Here is a 12,454-nt window from a genome sequence, read left to right on the forward strand (position 1 = left end):
TTTGTTTACTCAGTCCATATATTTATTAGATATCTCAGGATAGACATTCTGTTCTTCCACCTCTACACAAAGGCATAATGGTTGATGATAATATGATGGACATAATCCTAGGGTCAATTTCAGGGCCCATATTGTTGTTCTACTTTATTCCTACTAATAAATCATATATATGAGATGTATATTTATATTGAATAAAAGCAACTCATAGAATTAATAATAGAATTTGGTAAGTTAGCCAAATATACTTCACATAAACAAAAGTAATCAATTTATTTTCTTCATTCTAATAAGAGATACCTAGAAACACAACTTTTATAATAGTGACAAAATTGTAAAATACTTAGAAGTAAGTTTATCCAGAGGAGTAGCAGACCTGTGCAAAAAAAATAATGACATATAATTAAAACCATAAAGCAAACTTTGAATAAAGGAATAGACATATCATATTCTTAGATGGGAGAGGCATATAATGAAAATGTCAACCTTCCCCAAATTAACATATATATTTAATACAATTTCATCGGGAATCCCAGCAGATTAATTTTTTTAACTGGAAAAAATGACTTTATAGTTCATATGGAAGAATAAATGGTTGAGAACAGTCCATAAAAATGTGAAAAAGAAGACTATGGAGGCATTTTTCATATCAGATAAAAGAGCTCGCTATAAGCCCTCTGTAGTCAAATCATTATAAGAATAGATGAATGGATTAGTAAAAAAGAAGAGAATAGTGAAAATGGTAAATATAAGGAATTAATATTCACAAACATGGTGGCTTCAGTTTCTTCTGCAAGAGAATAAAAATGGATCCCCTTCTTATGCCATATACAAAAATAAATTTCACACAGATTAAAATGTAAAAAGTTAAATGTATAAATGACTCCAAAAAAATAGGGGTTAGGGAAACCTCCTTAAGCAAGATGAATAACCTACTCATTATGTACAAAGAAAAAAGAAAAGTTTTATTTAATCACTTGGAAATTGAAAACCTACGTATGGGAAACAAAAAAAAATTGATAAACACACAGTAGACCTGGAAAATATATGTAGTCATGGTGATTAATATTTATATAGTTAAGAAAATTTGCAAGACGAAGGTAAACAGCCCAAGAAAAATGGGAAAATGTTATGAATATATGATTCACAGAAGAGCAAATACAAATGGGCAACAAACATATGAAAGGATGCTCAAATCTAAATGTAGAGAAATGGAAATGAAAGTAAAAATGAGATATAACTTCATTAATATTAGAATAGCAAAATTTGAAAGAGACTAGTAATACAAATTATTGGTAGGGATATAGAAAAAAGGTTATTCATATATTGCTGATGGAAATAGCCACTTCAGAGGTCGTTTGAAAAAAATTAGAATTGTAGTGTTGGGAATTTATACCACAGAAATAAAAGCACCTAAAAGCACCTACTTATAAGTAAATATTTATTAAAGCATTTTGTCCTGTTGAAAATCAGAAAATAAAGTACCCATCAGTAGCATATATATATATTTATATATATGTATGTATATGTATGTATATATATGTATATATGTATGTGTGTATAGTTTGGAATAATATGCAGCCATTAAAAAGAAAATATTAGTGTCATAACTTGGAGAGATTTCCATGAGATATTATTACGTTAAGAAAAGAGAAGTTTAATAGTATGGCTCATTTTTGGTAAAACAATGAAAAGCAAATTGTATATATGTATCTGTACATATATTTGTGTGTACGTGTAAGTCTGTATAGGATTATATGAGAAAATAAGAAAGAATACACACCTAGGTCGGCTGAGGATGAAGGGTGGGGTGCTGTTGTAGATGGAGGCTGGAGGAGATGGGTGAAGGGTAAGGGGATGTGGGAAGCTGAGTAAAAAGGGAAATGATAAAAAGAAGACTGCCCTTCCCAAAAGTGTGAGCCACATTTATGCATTTATATGTGTGTATGTATGCATAATTAAAAGTGTTAGCAAACTAAAGAAGAAATTATCAAAATGTGCGAGAAATGGTACTCAGGTAACTATGAATTTGCCTACATTTGCAAAAGAAGTCATTTATAAATTTTAATGTTTTATTTTTGTAACGAATTATTTGTGATCCATCTCAAAACTGAAGCCACAGTTAAGACTCACTATTCTGAAGCAGGGGTTTCCCATATTTTTCATCTCATAGCACATGTAGGAAATGATATTTGCTTGGAGCACTGGGGCGTTGGAGGAGGCTGTTTGTAGCTCAGACCAGATGTGCCGAGGGTCTCTGCACTCCTGGAAGCCACGTGCTCTGCTGTCCAGGGGGAGAGATTCTCTTTCAGAGAACCACAGAGTTAAGGTGTCTTTGTGGCTATTCAGAATGTTGTGATTTCTATTTTAATAATCGATTACTTTCTATTTTACTTAACCAGGAATCCCATTGTTACATATGGATTATACTAGCTCATGCTAAGTTTTTAAAAACCGGGTTACAAATCTTTATATCCCATAGCCCAGATTTCTCCCCTGGGTAACATATTCTCAAAACAAGCATTGCATGAATGCTAAAGAAAGAGATGTCTATGGTTCATTCATTCTTAATATTTAATTTTTCAAGAATTAACTTCTGAATTTTATCTTTCCAACTGAACTTAGAATTTTGCCAGGAACACTCTAATATAATAAGGGAATCATGCTTACCAAATATCTCAGCCAAGATTGCTTTCTACTTTATTTTTTTAAATAAATTTATTTATTTATTTTTGGCTGTGTTGGGGCTTCATTGCTACGCGCGGGTTTTCTCTTGGTGAGGCGAGCAGGGGCTACTCTGCGTCGCAGTACGTGGGCTTCTCATTGCGGTGGCTTCTCTTGTTGCCGAGCGCGGGCTCTAGGCGCTTGGGCTTCAGTAGTTGTGGCACGTGGGCTCAGTAGTTGTGGCTCACGGGCTCTAGAGCACAGGCTCAGTAGTTGTGCACAGGCTCAGTTGCTCCACGGTGCTTTCCACTGTTAATTACAGAAAACCTGACTATACTGGTTTAATATTTCTCACATAACAGGAAGTCTGGAGGAAGCAGCCCAGAGTTGCCTCAAGAGTTACATGTTTTCAACAATATCCTGGGCTCTTTCTTTCTGTTCCACCATCTTTAGCATGTGGCTTTCATCCCCATGGTCACAATTAGGATTCATTGTGTTCAGAAAGAAGTGGGAGAGGGAGGCAGTGCCTAAATTTGAAAAGTAAAAACAGTCCCAAAACTTTCCAGCGGACTTTCCTTTATATGTTGTTGTTCAGAACCCTGTAACATGTCATACCCAGCAACAAGGGAGATTTAAACTTTTAGCTGAACACATGGTAACAAAGACTCTTTGACCAAACTTTAGTTAGGCTCCTCTGAGCCCTCTTCTTGACTAGTCCTCGACTTTGGCCCCCATCCTGTTTTTGGCCTGCCCAGTCCAGTGTTAGCAATAAATCCTGTTAAGTCATTTTAGTGAGAATTCCCCCACCCTTGATATTTGATCACATTCCTCATCTCCCATCTTTGATGTACAAATCCTTGACTTGTCTTTAGCCAGAATCCTATTAGGTTAGTTTAGCAAGAATCCTCTTATCTTTGATGTTTCCTCTCTATAATTTTTTATCCACTGGCCCCCTCAAACTCTGTTCTTTGCCTATAAATCCCCAGCTGTCTTTGCTGTATTTGGAATTGAGTCCGATCTCTGTCCCCTATTGCAATATCTCTATTACTATTGTCTTGGATAACCTCTTCCTTGTTATTTGAACAAATGTCAGAATAATTTTTTCTTTAACAATGGCCACTCTGAACAGAAGAAGGATTCTGTTAGCTAAGAAGAGAAGAATGGATATGGAAAAGCAACTAACAGTGCCTGCGATACCAAATGTCTTATTCTAAACACTAGTCATTTATATTTGAGGAGCAAATGTGACATGAAGTATAAATCCTTGTGAGTTTGGGACTTACATTTAACTTCCATCTCTGTCAGTGATACACCTGGGAATTCAGTAACATAAAGCTTATAAAACTTTCTACCTACATATTTTGCAGGAGTATTGTGCAGTTTAATTAGCTAATGGTTATAAAATGATTTGAAGAAAGTTACTGAAAGTACATAATGCTTTGTTAGATAATGTGCGAGTAATTTCAGAGAATCTGGATAACTGTCAAGTAATTAAAGGCAAATGCACTGTAGATGCTGTTATGTGATTTCCATTAGTGCTCATCAGAGGTTGTCACACCCATTGAGGAAAGCAGATCTCATACTGTTCTGAAATGTTTTTTGAAAAATCCTTACTCCTCTTTTAAAGTGACTTTCACCATCTGCTGGTAAAAGAATTGAGATGACTACCTGTGAACTTAGCAATTAAATATGCTAATACAGTAGCTGGAGAAAATGTCACACCTGTTTTTAAAAAACAACAACAACAGACAAAACAAAATTCCACTACCACCCCCAAACCAAAACCACACCATCTGGTTTTCTGTGAAAACAAAACTTCAGATTCTTAAAAAAAAAAAACCAACTACATTTTCAGGTATCATTATGTATACTGAAAATGTGGTCATTTTATCCCTCTTAATTTCTCAAAAAATTGGCATTTCAAGGCAAAGAGTCAGCAAACCAATATTACTGTGTGTTTTCCTTCCCCTTTTTGGAATTCAAGAAGATGGAGGAAGGGAAGAAACATTATTGTGAAAGAATTGTTTAATTTTACTTTGTCAGTGAAATCTTTAATCCACCTACAAAAGACACGTATTTGTCTCTATTGAAGACATATTAGTTGTTGAAAATGAGCATGTATAAATCCAATAAAGGGGTACATTGCTAAAGAATTCTTTACTTTATAAAAGAATCTACTGAGACAGAATGCAATAAAATGGAGTCCTTTGATCCTGACAGGGGTTCCTGAAAATCTTTAGCAAATACAGGACAAAAACAATTAAAAAAAAATCTAACTAGCTACCCTTCATAAATTAGTAGGCTACTAGAACCTAGCTTTCTGATCACTGTTATTCATGAGTTAATGTCTGCCACTAAATCTCATGTTCTCAACTTAACAGAGAAATTGTGATTGAGACTAAATTAAAATATTTGTATATATTATTGAGCTATTTAAATTTTAAAATTATATCATTAACTTTGGGACATTATGAGGGCTTCCTGGCACCAGGAAAACTGATATAAATAAAACCACCATATGTGCTTGCTTGATTCATGGTTCAGTCACCATATCTACTACTCCAATGTCCAGTGTGAGAACCATGCAACATTGTAAATTAAGCAGTCTGTGAAATCAATGGATTTCCAATTTTGTAGTCCCTTCCAGAAAAACTCAACCCTCCTCTTCACTATATATTAAATTTAAAGTTAATTTGATACACATTTTGATTAAATTTAATCTTTCTAGAAACATCAATTGTATGAAGGTAAATATAGGGTAATATTGTACTTTGTTTTTTTGTCTAAATAATATAGTTAACGTGTGCACAACCAATCTATGTTAATACTTTCTCCAAATTAAGCAATAAATATCAGCTAGTAAGGTCATAATCCAGATTTTTTTTTCAGATATTTTATTACTCTAATAATATGTGGAATTTAAGACACTATTTTTAGTAAAACCAATATTATTTCCAGGTACTGTAGTCTACTACATCGAGACCCTCAATATAACTTTTACTGGGATGATGATGTGTGTGTATTCAGGGAAGGTTATATTACCCTGGTACTTGTGAGCTTCTTAGCGCTATAAAATAAATGAAGACTTCAAGTTAATAAATGTTTTCTGTGGTTTAATGATTTCATGTAGGTCAACGAACCCTGAAATAGGGCTTGCTACAGAAAAAATATTCAAGTGGAAATATCTGTGTGGTAATGTAATAGCTAGAGATTTTTTTTTTTTTTGTCCTAGTTTCTAATACTAAAAGTTGCCTAGCATCGTTTATGTACACGCGTTTCCCTTTTTGCACCAAATTGAAATTACATTTAACACTATAGTAAGTAGCTAACCCAAGAGAATTAAGCACCATTTGGACAAAGTTTTAGAAAGGATGCTGATTATCTTCTCTGTCCACTTTCCTCACCAAAATCATATTGTCTTTTCAGCTCAATGCACCCCACCTATATATCTCCAAGCAGTAATACCAAAGGTATTTCTCCAAGCAGTATTACCAAAGGTATATATCTCCAAGCAGTATTACCGAAGGTATTTTGTGTATAGAGTTCCCCCACCAAAGGGGAACACATGCTAATAGATGAGCTGAGTCAGAAGGAGAGACTAATGCCCCGAGGCTGCTCTTCAGGGGTAAGGCTGGAGGAACAGGCAGCCATGGTCTCCTTGGTTTAGACACCTCACAGATGCTGGGAGGAACAGCTGGCCATAAGGATGTGCAATGGAATGGTGCATTCAGGCTGCTGTGGCCTTGGACCTTGGCAGACGTAGCTTTGGGGCCCCAGGGTTCTGGGCCAGAAGCCCTTGTGGCTACTCAGGGGCTCTTCTGGCTCCTGGAAGGCTGTAGATTTTCAGCCTACGCATGCGCAGTTCACCCCCACTTCTGGCCTTGGGCACTTCTTCTCCGGCTAAGCCTTCAGATCACAGCCCTTTCACGCACCTGGCCTGTCCTCTGGGACGAGGCCCCTCCGCACTGACTTTGATGTGGGGGTGAGGAGTGTTGAAGGGGGCGCATGGAGAAGGATTGGTGTGTGCATGAAAGGTGGTATGAGCCAGACGCTTTCCAGATGATTCTGTGAAGAGGGGCCTCTGGCCCCACCCACACACCCAGGTGTTTCTCTCTGATGACTCCCCTGCTGGGCCCCTGTAATTTTCCAAGATCCTGTGAGATTGGGCTTCCTTTGGGAAGATTGATCACGGCTGCGATGCTTCCACCTGATTAAGCGGTTTTCTGAGTTGTTTTTGATCCTCTGGGCATCCCAGCCTATCCTCTCCCTGTCCTTTCATCAGGACCCAAAAAGGAAAAAGAAAAAAAAATTTATAGGGTTAAAGTAGGATACACATAGGAAAAATATTGATTGACCGTGGTCTAACCTATACTATAAATGAGATGCCTCTTGTTTTCTAAGCAATTAACTTGAATTTAGATTTACGTATTACGAACTCCAAATGCTACCTAAGTGGTATTCCACTCTCCCTTTCTACCTCACCAAAAAAAAAGTAAAATAAATGTTCTCTCTAGAATCTTGGGTGGACTTTTCAAAAACACTTATTAGTTCCCATCAGTAGGTCTGCAGTTGCTTTAAATTCATACTTTAACTTCAGCATCTTTGTTAAACTAATTTCTAAACCTTTATTTCTAAGTAAGTTCAGGTAATGGTAGATCTAAGAAAGTAGGACCTTTGTTAATATGCTTTTCAAAAATGCGCATGTGGTGACTTATCAGTGAAATACCTATTTCTGTGACTGATTTTGTCACACTTTGTCTTCCCTGTGTCTCTGTGACATATGCCTTTCTGTGGTATTGAAACCACACAACTCAGACTGGGACTTGAGCCCATTGTCTTTTGATTGAAATCACACACCTTCGCTCAGGACTTAATGAAGCTCAAGCTCTTTATGTCTCATTGCAGAAAGAATCCAATGAGAGACAAAATGATCGGTAAGAAGTGGTCTATTTAGAGAGATACACATTCCATAGACAGAATGCAGTCTGTCTCAAAAGGCTAGAATGGCTCTAGGGTGTGGGGTTGTCTGGGAAAGTGAGAGCTGACCTGTAATATGGGGTGGTTAGTTTTTATGGGCTGGGTGATTTCATAAGCTAATAAGTGGGATGAGTATTCTAATTATGTCAGGGAAGGGGCAGGGATTTCCAGGATTTGGGCCACAGCCCATTTTTTGTCCTCTTATGGTCGGCCTTGGAACTGTCATGGCACCTGTGGGTGTGTCATTTAGCATATGCTAGTGAATTACAATTAGCATATAATGAGGCTCAAGGTCTACTGGAAGTCAAATCTTCTGCCATCTTGGACCTAGTTGGTTCTAACCAGTTTATGTCATATCCTCAATGGCTATGTCATTCTTTTAAAAGTTGTGTCCTCCTTTCCCTCCTTTTCAGTACTACATTTGTCCAACCATGCCCTCATGTTTTGCTGAGGAAGACACTGACGCAGGCTCCCCCAGTATTACAGAAGTCATGAAGCTGTTATATACTGTGTGTTACTAACAAATAACTTACTAGCTGAAGTCACTGCTTATTAATCATACACATGTGTGTGTGTGTGTGTGTGTGTGTAGGCTAAGATCCCACAGAAATGTAGCAAATAAATAATGATGGAAGCTGTAAGAAATGTGAATTTCTCAGTGAGTGATTGGCAGTAGTTATCAGTCTCAGGGAAATGCTGAACATAGCTGCATTTCATTTGTTCTTATCCTACAGTGTAACTTCGTTGAAATTACACCTTTTCTGAGTTACTTTTACTCAACTGTTTTCCTGACTTGAAAGCCAGTGCTAACTTGTACCTGTTTTCCAATGGATTAGCATCTTCTGCATTTAACTTCTTGTTACAAAGACCTATAATTCAACTGAAATAACCACCTGAAAAATACAGACTAGGTGGGTGGTGGTAATACAAAGTTACAGGACTTTTTTTGTAAAGTGCAAACATACAATGCCTTTGCATAGTGCTTTCAGGTGGGGGCAGTGGGTTCTCAGGACACTGGAGTAGCTAAATATTTAGTGTTTCTCTAACCTCCAGAAGAACCTTATTGCTTCATGGAGAAATGATAAACATGAACAGGAGATGGGATGAAGTGACACTCTATAGTTTTGCTTTGGGTAAGTGTTTGTGCTTTATTATTGACTACTAAATTAAGTACAAATCTAGCTAGACTTGTCTTGTCTTATACTGGTCTCCTGGTACTCTGTGTTCTAGCTAAACTTCTTCCCCCCAGCCCCTTCAGTATGCTCAATTCTTCCAATACGTGTAACTCTTCTTTGCCTTAGTTATACTGTGTCTTTAGCATAGAACTTTCCTCGTACTATTTCCACTTGTCATAATTCTTTTTATCTTTCAAGGTCCATTTAAAATATCACCTCCTGTGTGAAAACCTTTCTTATCTCCTTCATCAGATATGTTCTTTATCTCTCATTTGGACTCCTAAAATAATTTGTTTGTATACTTCTCACAGAGGTTTATAGTCTACCTTATCTACTCTTTATTTTTGTTCCTATCTCATTCCTTCCCATGGAATACTGTAAAATAATGAAAACAGAAGCTATTTATTAAATTTATTTAAGTACCCAACCAACAAGAATTTAAGGCCACTTAATTAAGCAGAAATTGTGTATAGATCCATACGTAAAATAGCTCCAGAACATTCATGTCATATTAAACATTTTCTCAAAATTCACATTTACTTAAGTAGAATTACTTGTGAAAGACATAACCTTGCACCAGTCAGAATAAAATGACATATTTAAAAATTGGTCTTGGTTCTCTGGGCTATTTTAACAGATCATATTTTTCTATTTTCACAAAATATAAAGGAGGAGAAATGATCTAAAAAAGTTCATCTTGGGTGAAAAACCAAAACCACTTGGCTTTTTTATGGCTACATAAATAACCAAATATATAGAGAAACTTACTTAGGGAGTATGCCTGATTCTGGGACATGTAAATGATTTCTCTTAAACTATCATATATCTCAAAAATTCTCTGTAGCTTTAGATATACAGTTTGTAAGGCTGTAAGTTTCATTACAGTTTGTAATGAAAAGAATACTAAAGATTAACAAATTGGAAAACTGTTACTGAACCAAACTTGGGTCTGCTTGCTCACGAGCACTAAAGCCAATCTACTGATTGTGGTGAGGGCAAGTGCAGCCTTTATTATAAGGTGCTCTACAAAGAGTCTGGCACAGATATGATCAAAAAGCTCAAACTCCCCATTGGGTTTCAGGAAAGCATTTTTAAAGGCCAGGTGAGGGAGGGAAGTCTCAGGGTATGTGGATTAGCTCGTACACAATTCTCCAGTTGGTTGTTGGTGAGGTAACAGGGCCCTGTCACAGGGGTTAACATCGTCAGTCCTGTGGCTCCAGTAGGCCTGGGGGCCTATATGCTCATGGTCATTAAGTAGTTAAATTTGGTGGAGATTTTGGCATCTGTAAAACAACTCAGGAAATGTGCATCAGATACTATTATCTAGGTACTTCTAAAGCAGAGGATATGGGGGAGGGGGTCTGTCCCAGGAAGGCCCCACAGGGTCTTGTTCCATTACAAAATCATGGTGTAGATAAATGAATATGTGAATGAAAAAACGTTGCCTGCCATATCAGTGAACAAAGGATGTTGCAGCCATCAAGCCACTACAGCTGCCTCCCCTCACCCCCCACAGTGAACCCTGAGGGAACTCAGGATGGGAAAGAACAGGATGCAGGCTCTAGATAACTAAGGTATATATCAAAGGAATGATGTCAGTGAGCCAGACTCTTCCATCTTTCCAAACATAGAAAAGTCTCATTAACTTGAGAGAGCTCATTAACTTGAGATGTCTGCTTTTCTTTAATTACCAGTAATCTTTTGATGTTCCAACTACCTGGTCTTTGTTGCAAAAAGCCCTGTATATCCTGGCTCCTCCCTGACCTCTTCAGACAAGTCCCTCAGGGCTATTCTGAGAGGCTGCCTCCCAGGCTTGAAATCCTCAGAAAGTCTGACAAATAAAACATAATTTTCAACTTTTAGGTTGCGCTTTTTTTTTTTTAATCGACAAATATATGTATGTAGAAATATTTTGTAAACAGCAGAGTGTAAGTATTGTGTTTCTGAAAGCCTTTCTGTTTCCAGTGGGCTTGTCTTTGTCAGTTCTTGGAGTTTTTGGTTTGATCCCAGGAAGATAAGGATTTAGCAACTGGAAATCTAGGGAAGAATAAATTAATTTGAGTCAATTAAAAAATAAAGAAACTTGACCAAAAGAACAAGGAATAAAAATATAAAACTTCAGAGAGGGACACGCAAAGCAAACTGAAGGTGGTGGAAAAAATTGATATAAACCTTTAGTATTTTATATATATATATATATATATATTTTTTTTTTTTTTTGCGGTACGCGGGCCTCTCACTGTTGTGGCCTCTCCCGTTGCGGAGCACAGGCTCCGGACGCGCAGTCTCAGCGGCCATGGCTCACGGGCCCAGCCGCTCCGTGGCACGTGGGATCTTCCCGGACCGGGGCACGAACCCGTGTCCCCTGCATCGGCAGGCGGACTCTCAACCACTGTGCCACCAGGGAAGCCCAGTATTTAATATTTTTTATAGTCCCTTTTTTTCCCCCCACTGAATGTCTTCTTCATTATTACCTAATAGAGAAAAATGATTATCTAATGAAAGCACTGAAATATAGATTGACAGCTTGGGCAATGTTGCCTTAGAGAGTCTGTGGTGGAAAATGGGCAGCACACGCATCTGTCATGGCTCCATCTGTCTGCCTTCCTGTCACTCATCACCTAGATAGTTGGTAGCATTTGCAGAGACTTGAGACTAGTCATGTGTGCACAAAGAAAGAAGCGGGAAAAAATGTGGCAGGAGAGATGAGAAACCTTTTCTTTGTCAATCCATTTTCCTCACCATGTAGCCACCAGTAACACCAGGAAGAGGTCAAATTGCTACTCTGGGTTTGGCCTTCTTGGGTTATTATATTACTTAAAATCCTTTGCATTTTTTCTCAAGTGTGTATTAGTTAACCTATATTTAACTTATTTTTCCTTCTTATGAGGTAAATATTGCAGCTTACAGAAATCTGACTGAAGCCTTAAACGTTAAGACCAACTAATTTCTGTAATAGGTGCAAATAGTGATTAGTTTGGCAGAGGAGTTAACCATGAATTCCAAGAATGGAGACCTGGTTGTGGGGGTGGGAGAAGCACTTATTTGGGGTTTGTTAGGGCTGTAGCCCAGGAGACACAGATCCAAGGAGTACTTGAATCCTGTGCTGCCAGACCGCAAGATGGAGGGAACTTATAAAGGCAAAAAACCTCAAGTTTACGTAAATTGTTTGTCAAGAATTAGGATTGGAGCTGGCAAAAAGTAAGCGGTGCTTGCTAAGAAAGGATTGGTTGGGATTTGAAAAGGTTACATAATTGTGAAGATTTGAGGTGGGGAGGGCTTTGAAACTACAGGGTTGCAGCTAGCAGCTGCTAGTAAATATTGTTTTGAAAATGGCTGATAGTATCCTTGAGTTTGATACAGTTCAAAAAATTCAAGTTCTCAGCGATGCAGAAACATGTCTGAAACCATTTCCACAATGGCCACCTGGCTCCAGTTTGGATGCCTGAACCTTCAGGAACCTCACTTCATTTTGATTTTTAAATGATCTGAAATATGTCACCAGAGGTATGCTTCCTTGGATAATTCCAGCATTTGAAACTGGGTTGGTGATTATATAGTCAGGATCCTAGGGTTGTGGCTTATTTTGAAGTAGGAGAATTGTTGAAGGACTCTTGAGAGGTAGGGATGGATGACAAAAT

At 37.6% G+C, this 12,454-nt stretch overlaps 1 protein-coding gene across 4 annotated transcripts in view; it reads left to right on the forward strand.

The window, feature by feature from the left end:
- TAFA2 (TAFA chemokine like family member 2) overlaps positions 1 to 12,454 on the forward strand; it is a 551,710-nt gene that overhangs the window by 273,243 nt on the left and 266,013 nt on the right. Inside the window, exon 2 of one of the 4 annotated variants that reach the window (XR_009565590.1) lies at positions 8,692 to 8,771. The exons of the other annotated variants lie outside the window; for them this stretch is intronic. The gene's annotated coding sequence lies outside the window, so the exon portion shown is untranslated. The remainder of the gene's footprint in view (positions 1 to 8,691; positions 8,772 to 12,454) is intronic. 4 annotated transcript variants of the gene reach the window in all.

The sequence above is a fragment of the Globicephala melas genome, chromosome 10 (genome assembly GCF_963455315.2).
Source record: "Globicephala melas chromosome 10, mGloMel1.2, whole genome shotgun sequence".
Classification (NCBI taxonomy): Eukaryota; Metazoa; Chordata; class Mammalia; order Artiodactyla; family Delphinidae; genus Globicephala; species Globicephala melas.